Source organism: Polyodon spathula, chromosome 5 (assembly GCF_017654505.1).
Source record: "Polyodon spathula isolate WHYD16114869_AA chromosome 5, ASM1765450v1, whole genome shotgun sequence".
Taxonomy (NCBI): Eukaryota; Metazoa; Chordata; class Actinopteri; order Acipenseriformes; family Polyodontidae; genus Polyodon; species Polyodon spathula.
Genome location: NC_054538.1, coordinates 61,353,016 through 61,368,511, shown reverse-complemented (window position 1 = coordinate 61,368,511; position 15,496 = coordinate 61,353,016). Strand labels below are relative to the sequence as shown.

The following is a 15,496-nucleotide window of genomic DNA, read 5'->3' as shown; positions in this document are numbered from 1 at the left end:
TTTTCACAGCAGTGTTCACCATAGAACTCTGTAGACCAGTAGGAAAACAAAATAATAATTAAAAAAAAAAACTTGAAGAAAGCAATGTCATGCTGTATCCCTGAGCTTTTGTCTTCATAATTATTTAACAAGGTGTGAGGCCTTCAGAATCTTCATACCTCTGCCAAAAGGAAACACATGACGCAGAATTAAACAGAGAAAATAGAGTTTTGGCTCCACTGGTGCTATTGACCGAAAGGAAACTTGTGTGTGTGTGTGTGTGTGTGTGTGCACTTAACACTAAATAAAAATATTGTATACCACATACAGACAGGAGATTCTAATCACTCATGTTCGTGCTAGAAACATGCTTGGTCAGACTTCATTTTAAACAGAAGACTTACTGTACTTAAAACATATGTACTCCTATTGAACATATTGTATTTTCTACTTTATTGAGGAACTGCGAGCTGTATACTGTATTCACAAATCCGTGAGAATACGTTTCAGTTTGTGTCTGTGAAAAACAACTGCTGAAGGAAACAGAAACTAGATCTTGTGGAAAAAAAAAATTACATTTTGTTCCCACTCAAACTGCCTGACCTAGTTTTCATTTACAAATACGCTCTTGATAAACTCAACTGCATTTTCCAGTAATACTTTCAAATGTTTCAAGTCAGTGTACTACTGCATGCTATGATGAAGTCATTGGATATTTCAGCTGAGAGAGAGAGAGTCTTGCCACATCACAAAACTTTGGAGCCTGAAGGAATGGTCTGGGAAGAACCTTAATATCTTGGATAGCCCTCAAATCTGAATGTGAAGGGATATAGATACTCTTCATTGAAATGTTTGACACATTGGTTCATATCCCCCACTTAAAATGTTCACTAGTTCCACAGTACATCTTTACTGTATTACAGGACAGACCATCAATAATCGCCCTCTAATTTCACTGAAGTTTCATAACTCTCCATTGTGACTTGGACAAGGATAAAGCTCTACAGAAGCAGCTTTCAAAGCTGCCATGAAAATTCCAGCGTGGATTAGTGGGGCAGCCCCCCGTTTCCAAAGCTGTTACAAATCAACATGCAATAACTGGGCAACTCCACACTGAACACAGAGAACATGGCAGACCCCTGGGGCTGACACATATCCCCTTCACTTTAATTCAGAAGCCTTCAAAAACAGAAACTGCATTCAGACTTAATTGAGAAGAGATACTTCACGTCTCAATAACCACTCCCATATTTACAGTATTTACTGTTCCAACAATCAAAGACAGGGGTGGATGAACAAAGAGGTTAATTGGGTTTTCTTTTTCTGTTCTTTGTAGCCATTACATCACTTGTCCTTTAGCAGACAGTGCACTGATTCCATGTGGTCAAGTGCCTATAAGTTGTGAATTTTGTCAAAAAGTGACGGCAAGAAATGAAATATTTAGATGGAAGTTGTTTAATCTTTAACGTAACTACGATAGCAGAAATTAACTTGTCTATTTATATATTCTTACTATACTTGCCTGAGTGCCAGAGAGAGGTGCTGCCACCACGACCCGGAGTGCCCAGCGTTGCCACCATCAGAGGCCGCAGCATTGCCACCCCAGAGGTCGCGTTAACGCAAAATTTTGCGCCCTGAATGCAAAATAAATCCATTGGACATGCACATCAGTGGTAATCTATTACACTGCAGTAAAATACTTGGTCATTTAAAAAACTGTTCTGGAATATAACAGCATTGATTAAGGTACACTCAAGTCCTGTAGGTTGCAGCAATAAGATTCATATTTGGCTTACACTGCAATATTAAGAAGGATATTTACTTTTAGATATTTCTGGCACCAGACCAGTGTCTCCAATAAAATGATGAAGCAAAATCGGAAGTTTTTTTGCTAAGCAGTCACCATCTTCTGGGGATTCTCAAGAAGATCACCCATCTACCTCAGCCATCTAAATACATTCTTATAATTCTGAATTGGAGATGAAGTACCCGTGGCTTGTTTATTGAGACGGCAAGTCATCACAGTTACTCCATCAGACCCCAAACCGACAACTTTAGTTATTGGGATATTACACTCTTGCAGAACAGCCGTCATGAAAGGGAGCGTTGGGCCTGAGCACTCGTTTAAAACATAAGAACATGGGAAAGTTTACAAACGAGAAGAGGCCATTTGGCCCATCTTGCTCGTTTGGTTGTTAGTAGCTTATTGATCCTGGAATTTCATCAAGCAGCTTCTTGAAGGATCCCAGGGTGTCAGCTTCAACAACATTACTGGGGAGTTGGTTCCAGACCCTCACAATTCTCTGTGTAAAAAAGTGCCTCCTATTTTCTGTTCTGAATGCGTCTTTATCTAATCTCCACTTGTGATCCCTGGTACTTGTTTCTTTTTTTCAAGTTGAAAAAGTCCCTTGGGTCAACACTGTCATACCTTTTAGAATTTTGAATGCTTGAATCAGGTCGCCATGTAGTCTTCTTTGTTCAAGACTGAATAGATTCAATTCTTTTAGCTTGTCTGCATATGACATGCCTTTTAAACCCGGAATAATTCTGGTCTCTTTCTAGAGCAGAATTATCCTTTTTGTAGCGAGTTGACCAGAACTGAACAAAATATTCTAGATGAGGTCTTAGTAATGCATTGTACAGTTTTAACATTACTTCCAATGATTTAAATTCAACACTTTTCACAATACATCCAAGCATCTTGTTGGCCTTTTCTATAGCTTCCCCACATTTTCTAGATGAAGACATTTCTGAGTCAACATAAACTCCTAGGTCTTTTTCATAGATTCCTTCTATAATGCACATTATTATTGCCTGCGTGGAGTACCTTACACTTTTCTGCCCAGTTCTGAATCTCCCTCCCGTGTGGCACATCCAGAAAAGGCGCTCCAGAGTAGAGTGCAGGATGTGCCCTATAGCCTTGGGATCGCAGGTTCGAGTCCAGGCTATGTCAAAGCCGACCGTGACCGGGAGTTCCCAGGGGGCGGCGCACAATTGGCCGAGCTCTGCCCGGGCAGGGAGGGCCTAGGTCTGCAGGGGAATCCACGACTCGCCATGCATCAGCGACCCCTGTGGCCGATAGGACGCCTGTGATTCCGCAGTGGAGTCGCCAGATCTGCATTGTCCTCCGACACTATAGGTCTGCTGGCCTCACTGTGGATCCGCAGTTCGAAAAATGACAGATTGGCAGGAGCATGTTTCGGAGGACGTGTGCTCCAGCCTCCGTTCCCCGAGTCGGCGGGGGGGCTGCGAGCGGTGAGCCGATGATACAGATAATAATTGGACACAATAAATTGGGGAGAAAATCGGGGTAAAAAAATTGGAGACGACAATTTAAAAAAAAAAAAAAAAAAAAAAGAGGCAGACTGAGTGAGAAATCACCGACCAGCACTTCAAGGTACACAAGTTTACTTTATCTGCTTAGGCAAAAGTATGCAACTACAAAACCATGAGATGAGAATTTATGGAAGAGCTCAGATCAAAACATGAAAAAAGGTTTTCGTCTGCCGATACTGACATAATCAGTGCTTTCCACATTGTGTTTAACCCAGTGAGATTCCCTACTGACGGAGGGTAACTACGTGACACAGAAAGGAGGCTTTGGAACAACTGCTTGATGCTTTTTATGCAAATTCCCAAGGCATAACGTTGGTTATAGATTCTGCACTTTAAACTTGCTATGAAGAAACATGGTGGTTTGAACTTCACACGTACTTGTCAGGGTTTGACTAAAGACTGTGCTGATATTTTCAAAACATCAGCCCTTGTCACACCCGTTTCTACACTGCAATGCAAACGTGGTTTCAGTGCTCAGAATCTCATTCCCAGCTCCAAAAAGAACTCTGACATTCGGCTCTGACATTGAACATTTTAACTGCAGACTAGCAATCGAAATCTGCACCAGTATTACAGGTGCAAATTTAACGATCCCTTGCTTTTTAAAATTTAACTTAAAAATATAAGGGAAACGAAAATTTAAAAAAAATACATGGATGTTTGCTTTTTTTGTGGACAGTTTTTTTTTTTTTTTTTTTTTTTTTTAAAAGTATTTTTGCATATAGATTTCTACCTTCTTGTTCCCTGTTGAAGGACCATTTTCTTTGTGATACAAACAAACAAAAATATCCAATGTAGGTAAACTACCTGCTAAACTTGTTTCTCAGACAGAATAAACTGCAACATTTTTTGTGAAAGTTATCAGGAGATAGGATTGTTCTCTTTGACTAAAGAGCACAATGGTTGTAATAAAGAAATATGAGGAGCAGGATGTAGTGACTAACATGCCACAATCAGGACGCCCAAGAAAGATGTTCCAACTTTATTTTCTTATTTAGAGTTTATCTGTTGACAAATTAATGGGGCTGTTAGTATACAGCATAAAGAAAAAAGTGTGTCTGTGTTGATAAGTATATCTATACACATACAGTGAGTGTTTAAACTACAATATAGCATAGTTTAAAGTTCATAAAAATGTACCAAAATGCACATCCCTGGAGTTTATTAGCCTTTATGTCAACAACTGATCATTTAATATCTGATGGATGGGATGCAAAATTTTGGGCATGTGTGTTTCAGGAACGCATCAACAGAAAAGCTAGCGCGACCTCTGCCACCCTCTGTAAAAGAGTCCCGACGGGAAAAAAGTCACTCGGGATTAGGAGGTAGAAACGGGCTAAACGGGCACCCCCCTCACAGAAGTCCCAGGGGTCACAAAAGGGGTTAAACAGGCATCCCTTTACAGAAACCCAGGGGTTGCAAGAGGGTTTAGACAGGCGCCCCTATTTCAAGGCCCAGGGGAAGGTATGTAGCAGGGCAGAAGCCCTGCTGTTGTAAATAGTGTGTGTGGGAATGTAAGGTTGGCAGGGATGGGGTTAAATCTATCCCTGCCAGCAATTACAGGTGTGGCCATTCCACAGTTAGGTAAGTGGTGCTATCTGGGGAGTGGCCACGTATAAAAGAAGGGAGTACGTGAGTGTTTTGATGTGTGAAGGCTAATGCCCAGCCTATAGTACATATTGCTTTGTTTAACCTTGTATTTTGGCTCTTGTGCCTTTTTCTTTGTGTCTTTTTGTTTATTAAAATGTGCCCTCTAGTGCTTAAACTACAGCTTTCTCGTCTCCGAATCACTTACCTTACTAACATCTGGGCCCACAGCGCTATGCTGTCACAGTACTTTACAGTACCAACACTGAATGAGTCTTCCTATCTGTAATTTTAATAATAGTCTTGGATTATCAGTGTATTGTCTGGCTAGGCCCTTGAATACCCTCACACTTCTTTAGGAGAGCTGTATGGGCCCTGCCACCTCCCTTTCTCCATCATGTCACACAGGGTGCATTGTCCTTCGACTGACACTACTCTCTCCTGCACATCACACACTTTACAGCAATCTACAGAGGTTTTGGTTTACTGTGCAAAAAGCATCAGGTCCCTGTACGAGCCATAACGTCAATTAAGCACGACCCAAAAAAGACTGTAGAATGTGTTTTCATGGATATTTTTATTTTACACTTCCACTGCATAGCCAGGAGAGATGCTGAATTTGAGGAGGGTTTCTTCAGGGTGCTGAAAACCACAACCTATAAATGCTAGTAGTACTGTGCACGCAGGGAATTGCAGTGTGAAAAGGTGCTTTACCTGGCTGGTTTGCTGGACTGTCCCCAATTATCAGCACCTGCACCCTGGCTATTGCTATATCTGTATGAAATGCATCTGGGTCACTCCTAAAGCAGACAGAGTTCCTCATGTGATATATGTGATGGGAAAATGGGTTCCAGGATACAGCTGGCGTCATGCACATGCAAAATAACTGACCGAGTAACTCAAGCTCCACATGTCAATAACATGCTGGTACTGTAATTTTGATGACCTATTTGACCGATTTTCTTCTCCATGTGGGACTCGACCCGCTATAGACAAGTCCCTCCCTAGGACCAATTTAAAGCTTTCAGCTGCTTTTCAACACAAAATAATACAGTACAGTAAGGAGTTGAGCACCTACCCCCTGGTCAATTTTACACTATACTATACAGCGCCACAAAACGGCTCTTCATTTTTTCAATTTCTGTTGAACATGAAGCGTAGGCCATCCAAGGACTCCTTTTCACTCCTTACATAATTTGCTTCACTTCAATTCAGAAGACTGATTAAGCACTCTAGCTTTATCTGTGCAATCCCAGTTATTATTAGCCATTCAAAGTCTGCCCCAAATGACCTCACAGTGTCTCTTCTGTCACTTGATATCCATGTCACTGCTGGCCCATTCATTGAAATGTATTTGTTTTAATCTCTAATAAACCCTGCAACACAACCCTTCTTTCAGGAAACTTTCTTGAGCCCAATGCATGTCCATACAACTGACACCACAGAAAAATGATCCAGTGCCCTTTCGATCCATACTTTGTTCCAGGAAGAAACCAGCACTTAGCAGCAATGTGACAAAAACAAAGTAATCTCACAAGTGACCATTTCAGGACTGGAAACATTATAGCAGCTTGCAGTAGTTATTTATAACCTGTGCATACAGAAATGTGTTAAAAAGTATACTGTGTAATTTGCCAACACTCGAAACAGCCTGCAGGGGCAACCCACATTGCTCACAAAACATACTGGCTCTCTCAGTTGATTTAGTTTTTCTTGTATTATATTAATACAAAACAGTTAATACAGACTGTCAACACCATACAAGATACATTAATATACAGCTGAAAATAATCATGTATGTATTACCAAAGTACTTAAAGCCATTTTCTTTCCAAATACTACAGGAATACTCAACAAAATGAAAAGCAAAGAACAAAAGAGATCCCAGATGCTTACTGGGATGCAAATGAAGCATACTTTATTGTGGACTCCAGTAATGATACAAAACGAATGCCATGTTTTGAGAAAACTATTGTATTAAAGTTGCTCATATATCTACAAACATTTAATAACTTGTCATCGCCCAATATGCGAGAATGCTACTTAAACATAAATAAACGAGTGTCTTTGTTTCTAACGATGAAAGCGCTCGGCATATGGGAAATCGCTTCAACGTTTTGTTTAATTTCCCAACTAATACCATTTGATGTGTCTGACCAAACTGTTAATCTTCTTTGTATGTTACACTTTTTAAAATTAATCTCAATAGACAATGGATTATGATTATACAGTGTATACTAGTATAGAATACTGAATAAAAAAAAAAAGTCTAAAAAGGACGGCGCACACATACATTATTTTACAAAATAAAATGACCCTACATTTTAGCACCGGGAAGTGCTTCTCCTATTGGTCATGGATCATATAAAAAACATACAATTATGATTATCATCATCATCATCATCATCATTATTATTATTTAATACATGTAATATATATTTAAAAAATCACAACAAAAAAATAAACAACGTTCTCCTATCTAAATGGTCATTTTAATACCTGATGTCAGTACTAGTTTGAGTACACAACATGAAACAAGACGTCTGACCAATACTTCGAAGCAAATGAACAAAATGAAGTACAGTACTGTATAATCTGGAACAAAAGGAAAGACAAGCTTTTTGTTCATACTCACAGCGGTTGTCGTGACTGGTCTCGCCTCGTCGTGGTGTTATTTGAACCGAGAATCACTCAGCAACAGCTCCGTTGCTTGTTTGTCCAATAAATTCAAACCCAGTCTGAACTTGATGACACAAGAGGAGTGAACATAAACCCTGGATTCAGACTCAAATTAAAACATGCACCTTCAACTTCAAAATGTTTTTATTTTTATGTCGTTATTTTTAACAGCTGGATTACACGATCCGTGTGAGTATATTCGGATCTGACCATAAAACGTGCATTGCCCCTTTAGGTCACAGTCGTACAATACCTATAGCGTCACTGTTCACTTGCTGTAGCACTGAATTGTGGGAATTATAGTCCATCTCAAAGCGTTGGCTCAGTATTGTAAACGGGAGAGCCAAAATATGGACTACATCTTCCGTGATGCGGGACTACCAAAAGCCACATGAGCGGGTTTTGTCATTGTTATTGATTGCTTCGTGGTTGAATTGTAAAATGAAAACCTAATTTAGCGGGAATTGAATATTATTTTCTTTTAGAACAATTTATTTCTGTAATAATAATAATAATAATAATAATAATAATAATAATAATAAAACAGATGACATTCCATTTTGTTTATAATCACTAAACATTGTTTTGGTTACTACTGTACAGTACCTACATTCAGGGTCTAAGCCTCGGTTTTTTTTTTATCAATTTGTGTTCCAATGCTGTGCTATGCCTGCGGGCTGGTTATGTGTGTTTGGTTTACATTTGGCTTCTTTTGGTTTAGTGAACTAACCACTAACCAGTTACTAATTCACTCATTCTTATGCATTTGCTCATAGCTCATCTATTCTTATAAATTATATAGCCCACCACTATTGGTTTTCTCTATGTGACTCTACACTTACTGTAAAACATGAAGGCGCTATAACAGAATATCATTGGTTTTATTTGGGGAGGGAGCACAGTGTTCTGCCATTGGCTGACTTTGTATGCCAATCAAAAATCCCACACAAAGAAAAACACAACATTAGACCACCGGATAGCACTGTATATCATGATATGCAAAAATCTAATTTGAAATGTGTATATAAAATGTTAAATGAGAAGCGATTCTAATCATGAAAAAAAAAACAAAAAAAAAAACTACCTTAATTCAAATATTTATACATGTAGGTCTGAAACTGTAACCCTTCTGTGTATCACTCTCCGGGCCTGAGATTGCTTACATAGGGCAATTAATGCCTGAAACAAAATCTATAAACCTATTAAAAGCTCTAAATCTTTCATCAAGGTCCAGTTTTTTTTTCTGTTTACACTACAGTAAGTACTGTTTATCTACACTATTAGGTATTGTTTTGTTTATATTTTGCATTCATCTGTGTTATTGTCAGGATTCACTTTGTAACTTGATCTTTCCATCACATGAGCTTTTCCTGGTAAAACACTGTATTAAATAAATACTTATCTCCTGAGTGATCGATAGAGCTAGATATGGTAACTCCAGCACCATTTGGTATTTGTCTGAACTTAGCACATGCTTCTGTATGTTTTCCTGGAAAAAAAAAAAAAAAAAAAAATAATAATAATAATAATAATAATTGAATCAGTAACTGTGTCACTTTATTGGTCAAGCTAACTTCAACAAAGTTTGGTCTTTGCATGAGCTTCGTAAATACATATTAAAACATGCCTGTCTTTATATGTACATTTCTGAAGTTTTCTGTAGTTCACGTGCAAAGAATCGCTGCATACAAGGAAAATCTGCATACAGTGCTGAAGTGCTTGGTACGTAATTTTATGACTTTATAGTTACCTCATCATTACCTTTATTAGTGTTATAAATAAACTTATGCGCCATTCACACGGAGTCAATTTCAAACAGACTCGGTGTGGTTCAGTTTAATTTGAAACGATATCAATGTGCTTGCTGTTCACACTTACACACTTATATATCTGCAAGCAAAGGGACAGAGTTCGTTTGGATGCGAACTGAAGTTCAATTTTTTTTCAGGACTGAGTTTGTGTTCACAATGCAGTTTGCAACTGCACTCGGTTTGTTGATATGGCGTGTGAACCGGATGTTTACAATATTCTGCAAGGCATATGGAAAGATGGCAGCTATTGATGTATTGCTGTGGATTTTAATACAGCGTGTTTTAGATTATTACATATTGCTGTGGAAGAAAGCACTGGGGGATGTATTACATGCCAGTTGGAGAATAATGCAGTTTACGCAATTCTGCACGGTTCTCCTACCGCTGGTATTAAACAAAGCAGGCCAATTTAAGAAAAAAAAAAACCTGAACATATTTTACAATTTTTGTTAGTTTTAGCCTGTTCGGCTTGGATTAGCGCCTCTGACCATATTTCTGTCAAAGCTTCACTTTCTCGCACTGTCCACATTTCCACAGTGAAAAACTTTTTTTTTTCAATTCACTGAGGCTGTTAATGTAAGTATATAATAACACAATACTTGTTTAAAAAAATAACATCGGGTGCATTATAAACATTACATTACTCTGTTTTTATCTTGTAGAGCACACTGATGCAGTTATGTACTTAATAGATACAATAACAAAACCAGGACAGTCAAATTTACAGTTTCCAACCAGGACAACAAATTAAGGCTGAAGGGATGTTTTGGTAACCCCAATAGAGGGAGAGAGGGTGGTGCATTCAAGCAGGAGAGAGAGAGAGAGAGAGAGATCAGCAGTAGGGGAGGAAGAGGGGGAGAAAAGGTCTGATTTGGAAAGGATGAGTTTGAAATGATGCAAGTGCATACAGGAGGAGATGGCCGAGAGACAGGAAATGTCAGAGTCAGAGGTGGGAAAGGAGAGGAAGAGCTGTGCATCATCAGCAAAGAAGTGATACGAGAAGCCACTGGAGGAGATGAGGGGACGCAGGGAGTGGGGGTGTAGAGAGTAAACAGGTGGGGTCCCAGGACTGTGCCTTGGGGGACACCTGTCAAAAGAGAGCAAGAGGCAGAGGGTGAGCCACGCCAGGATAAACCGGTACATGAACTAAACACACAACATGTTTTCTTCCGCATTAGGTTACCTTGTATAGTTTCCTATGTGCAAAAGGACCAAGTCCAGCAGTTGTTCACATTGATGTTTAGGAAGCGAACCAGACTCTGTGTGTTTGCCAAACGGACCGAGACCACCTCTTTAGCTGGGCTCGGTACGGGTAGTTTCCCCAAGCGGACTTTGTTATTCACAACAAACTTACATTGATTCAAATACACTGATTCAATTTTGTGTTCTTATGTACTGCATGGTGTGAAACATAAAAATCAAGTCATTTTTCCTAAAATAAATAAATAAATAAATAAATAAAATTAAAAATTGGTCCAGAATACACCCTAATAAGCATGGTCTGTCAATTCCACAATGCTATAAACAGGTTTTTGTATATCAAATGTTAAGTACTACCACTTTCATTCAACAATTGAGGAATGACTAGATAAAAGGGAATTTCTCAGATATTCTGTACAGTATTACATGTGAATGAACTGATTCAACCACATGCTGTTACATCATTTTCAAAGAGTAACCGTCAGTCTCTAATTAACGCTGCTCATTTTAAACATTAACATGGTATGCTCTGTGATGGGGTGTGGAAAGTGTAACAAGAAGCACACAAGTCCAGTAGTTCAGTGAAACACAAGTGTTATAGTGCTGGCACATGTATTTACAGTACAGTAGTGAATACAAGTGGAGACAGTGACATAGTAAAGCACAGGTTTGGCCTTCTTTGACTATTCAGGACTGGTTTTGCTCCTAGTCCATGCACTGAACCCCCTTGGTTCACGTGTCTTCGGTAACATTTAATCCTCCTGGAAAGGCAGTGTTGATTAGTCAAAAACCCTCCATGGTTTGTTTACTTTTGGTATCCTGTGTCAATCTCTCTCACACCAAACTCACCCGACCCAACCAATAGACTCAACTACACAGTTCCCTTATATGTACCAAGCCCCGGCCCATTAATCCATCCCAGCCAATCGCTACTTGATCAGTTGTTGCTGGAACATAAGTCTTAAGTACACTGGTGTAACTGACCTCCCCAAGATGACCTTCTCAAAATGGACTCTGTACCTACTGTATGCACCATCTTGTTGAGGTCATGTCCATCGATCAGTCTAGCGCCTCAGTCTGTCAGGAGGCCATTTTTTTCCCACCCTTCTTTCTTCCTTCATCTTCCTTCACCCTGTCACACAGATGTCGGAGCCATCTACCACATACACATCGGGGAAGACTGTGGGTCACAGGACAAATGTGTCTGAAAAGGAAATGAAGAAACAACAAGACAAAAATATTGTTTGCCTTTCCCTTGATCGCCCTGCATAACAATACGGCCAACTGCCATCCATCCAACAGAGACAGGATGAAAGAACAGAAAAGAGGGGGGGAGGGGTAATACTGATTCAAATCCGAGACAGAATCTCTAAGCGACAACACAAATTTCATTAGTCAGAATTCAGTTGGTGATATAACACAACTCGTGAAGAAGAAGAAATGTATGAAATGTATAAGTATCACTCCACCATGAGGTTATACTATTGAGTATTGCTAGCTCAGCTCTTTTGCCTGTCACAGTCATGCAATCTACAGTTCAGCCTCATTATAAACATGCCACAGCAGAGTTCTCCAGTGTGCCTGCGTCACCTTAAATGGAAAGCAGCACTGTAACAGGGGTGTAATTGTTACTGTGCAGGTATCCACTGAGAGACACAGAGGGTTTGAGCTTGAAAACGTCTCACAGGCGCCCAGGTTATTAAGTACAAGGAAGTTACTGCAGTTGCAGTGTTGGTGGCCACCACTAGGGTACCAACAATGGTAGCACTAGTGCAGAAAGACAAATACAACAATGTATATAAAACAAAATGCAAAACAAAAACACTGTACAAAAACAGCTAGTAAATAAGGTAGCCAAGCTCGGTGCGTGCGCTACTCCTGCTACACAAGGAGGTCCCACACAAGGAACCTTCCTAACAAACTACATAAAATTTGGTAGGAATAAAAATTCCCTAAATTAATCCCTATCTAAACGTTGCAGTTATCCCAGCTACACCCAGTGGTAACCTGTAGCTCACCCTGTTTGGACACACAGACATGCGGGATCTCCAGCCACTAGAACCCAGGTTCTTTTAGTTGCTCACCCTAGAGTTACAAACAGTCATGATGTCTTCAGCTTGCAACAAGCACAGACCAAATGGAGAACAAAAAAAAAAGTATTTTTAAAGGCAGGTGAACAGTGTTAATGATCAACAATGATGCAACTGACACCTGGCCACCTGCTGCACACTGGGTTTAAATTGGGCAGGCAGGGAGGTCTAACCTCCCAGCCCTGCCATACTGCACACACTTTGTTTGTCAAATATTAAAAATTTTAAAGTACAAATCAAACAAAAACATATTCTGTTTAGAAACCCAAAGCAAAACATAACATTTGCAGGGGCAGGCCTAGACATTGCCACAAGCACACTCTACTCTCAATTCCATTAGCAGGGGTAATTATTTCAGATGTCTCGAAGTATTCTTGAAAACATGCAACCGTATCAACTTGAAAACCAGCTGTTTGTGGAAAATCTGTGTCAGAATCTAACACTCTTTAATATGTTTGGAGTTCCAGTTAAGAATACAAGACATTGCTGTATTTGCTTTCTTCAGCTTTGATTATACATTATTTATTTGCACCCTGTTCAAAGAAATGGAAAATTGGTAAGCTTTGAATTAATGGTTTATTAAACTCTTAGACAAGGTTTACACATAGCTAGTTTTAACCAGTATGAATTCAGCACATGCCCTGGAATGTATCACAGGTCATAAAATTGGGTGTAGTGTGAAGAAGGAGGTAGAGGGCTGGTTGAATTATATGACACTCAGCTGGTAGAGTAGACAGTGGAGAGGAAAGGCATTCTTTGCTGACTGCAAGAAAAGAAGAGATAGGAGATATAGCAGATTCTTGTCACTAATGCTGGATGCTTGAAAAATGTGGTTTTAGCTAATCTTTACATACTGTGTACATGTCACAGAAAGCTCTGTGGTGAAGTCAGGCCAGGAAGTAGACAGACAACAGTGAATGTGCTGTTGCGCCGGTTTATTATAAGTAAAAGGTTTAAATGAACAAAACACTTCACACAAAAGAAAACGGCACGGCGGCCAAAACAAACAGACACAGAACAAAACAAGTATTGTGTTGGTGTAAAACCAGCATGGGCAGCAATTGTTATTAGATATTTTTTTCTTTATCTCACGACTCACAGCTTTCCTACTCTGAACACACTAACCTTGATCAGCCAAAATTGCAGGTTTATATACATGTGTCCGTCTCCAAATTAGTAATAAATTAATCAACCTGGAGACGGTCACATTCTGCACGAGTTTAGCATGGATGGGGAAGTTTAACCCCATCAATGCTGCAAAACAATTAACAATAATGGGCTTTTACACACATAAACAATACATTTAAAATAATAATACCACAAATAATATACTACACGCAGGGTTGGGTGTACCCTGTCACAGAACATCACTGACTCTTTGCTCAGGCAACATCTCTGATGCCAGAGGAGAGCTCAGAAACGAACATCTCTGGTACCATGAGAGCTCAGATGACCATCTTTTGATGCAAATAAGGAAACGCTCCTCTGCAGTTCAGCTTAACATCAACTGAGACCCCAGAGGAGCCTACCTTCATTTTGTTCTCTGCTGTTTCCACAACAAAAACTTTTTAAATTTTGACAATCTTTGTCAGAGTATTTGATTGTAAAGAAGACGAACATTACAATAGTTTTACATTTACCTACCATAAAATAATTAGTCAATGACCCAGACTATAGGATGATAAAAAATGTCAACAACAACAGTATCCTTTTGTTTACTATGTCAACACAGAGTACTATAGGTAGAACATAATATGAAAGTTATGATGCTGAAACTGAAAAGGTGAGTCATACAGTCAGGGGGAGTGCTGGTCTTTGCTGGGAATTCCTGAAGGACTGTCGCATTGGCTCTGGCACTTCTGTGGCATAACCAACAGGGACTGTTTCTCGTCGGCACACTACAGTGGACCCAACTGGCCAGGTGCCTGGTGAGTTCAAGCAGACCCCAGCAGGGCTGGCCTTTGTCCTCTATGGGTCGTTAGCTAGCTGACAGCTGCTCTCGAGCTCTTGGGGGTAAAGAGGCAATTGACTTGGTCATTGGATTGGAAGATGCCCACCGACCTTTAGTTCTCCCGAGCTGTGGTGGGGAATTGCTGCGGTGAACGTAACTGGACATTGTAAATTGGGGAGAAAAAAGAAGCTGAAACTGACCCAATTTTGTCTCATACAACTGAATTGACAGTAAAAACTGAACCTGCATATTCTATGTTTTTTTTCCAGAAAATGTTGCACAACATTTTGGTTTTGTCATCTTCACTCGATCCAAAGCAGAACGACATGCTGCAAACTGACAAGAAAAATAAGAAGTGAACTTGTCTTGATTTGTTTCGGTTCAGCAGCATAATTTCAGTTATGTATGACAAGACCTTGCTTTGGTCATTTTGTACAGGTAAAGAAGTGAAAGAAGTTACAACATATATTTTAATACTTGCCAGGAAATGTCTTTATTTTTTTCTTGTTTGCCAACAGTCTTCTCATGCTTGACAATCAGGGAATGTTTTGACGTTTGTTTCCTCGCTGCGCTGAAGAAGGCGGTTAATGCATTTGACCTGTTAAGAGGTAACACCAACATCTGCTATTTATTATTGTGTGAACCGTTCCTCTGACTGCTCCCTGCCCTGGTCTGCATTTTTATGACTATTTTATGTTCATATCTGCTATTTGTTATTCTCTCACGCTGCTTCATTTCAAATATTCAGCTGCAAGCTTCAGATCATTAAGGCAGACTGCCTGATCAAGGTAGAAGTCAAAATGAAGAAGGATTATAATGGTTTACAGGCACAGTAAAAATATTAATAATTAATACAACATTCT

General features: G+C 39.5%; 1 protein-coding gene across 1 annotated transcript in view; it reads right to left on the bottom strand.

Annotated features, from left to right (window-relative positions):
* The window catches only part of LOC121316129 (E3 ubiquitin-protein ligase pellino homolog 1), a 51,668-nt gene extending 43,831 nt beyond the window's left edge, over window positions 1–7,837 (bottom strand). The window contains exon 1 of the mRNA XM_041250927.1: window positions 7,538–7,837. The gene's annotated coding sequence lies outside the window, so the exon portion shown is untranslated. The remainder of the gene's footprint in view (window positions 1–7,537) is intronic.
* Between the last annotated feature and the right edge of the window lie 7,659 nt (window positions 7,838–15,496).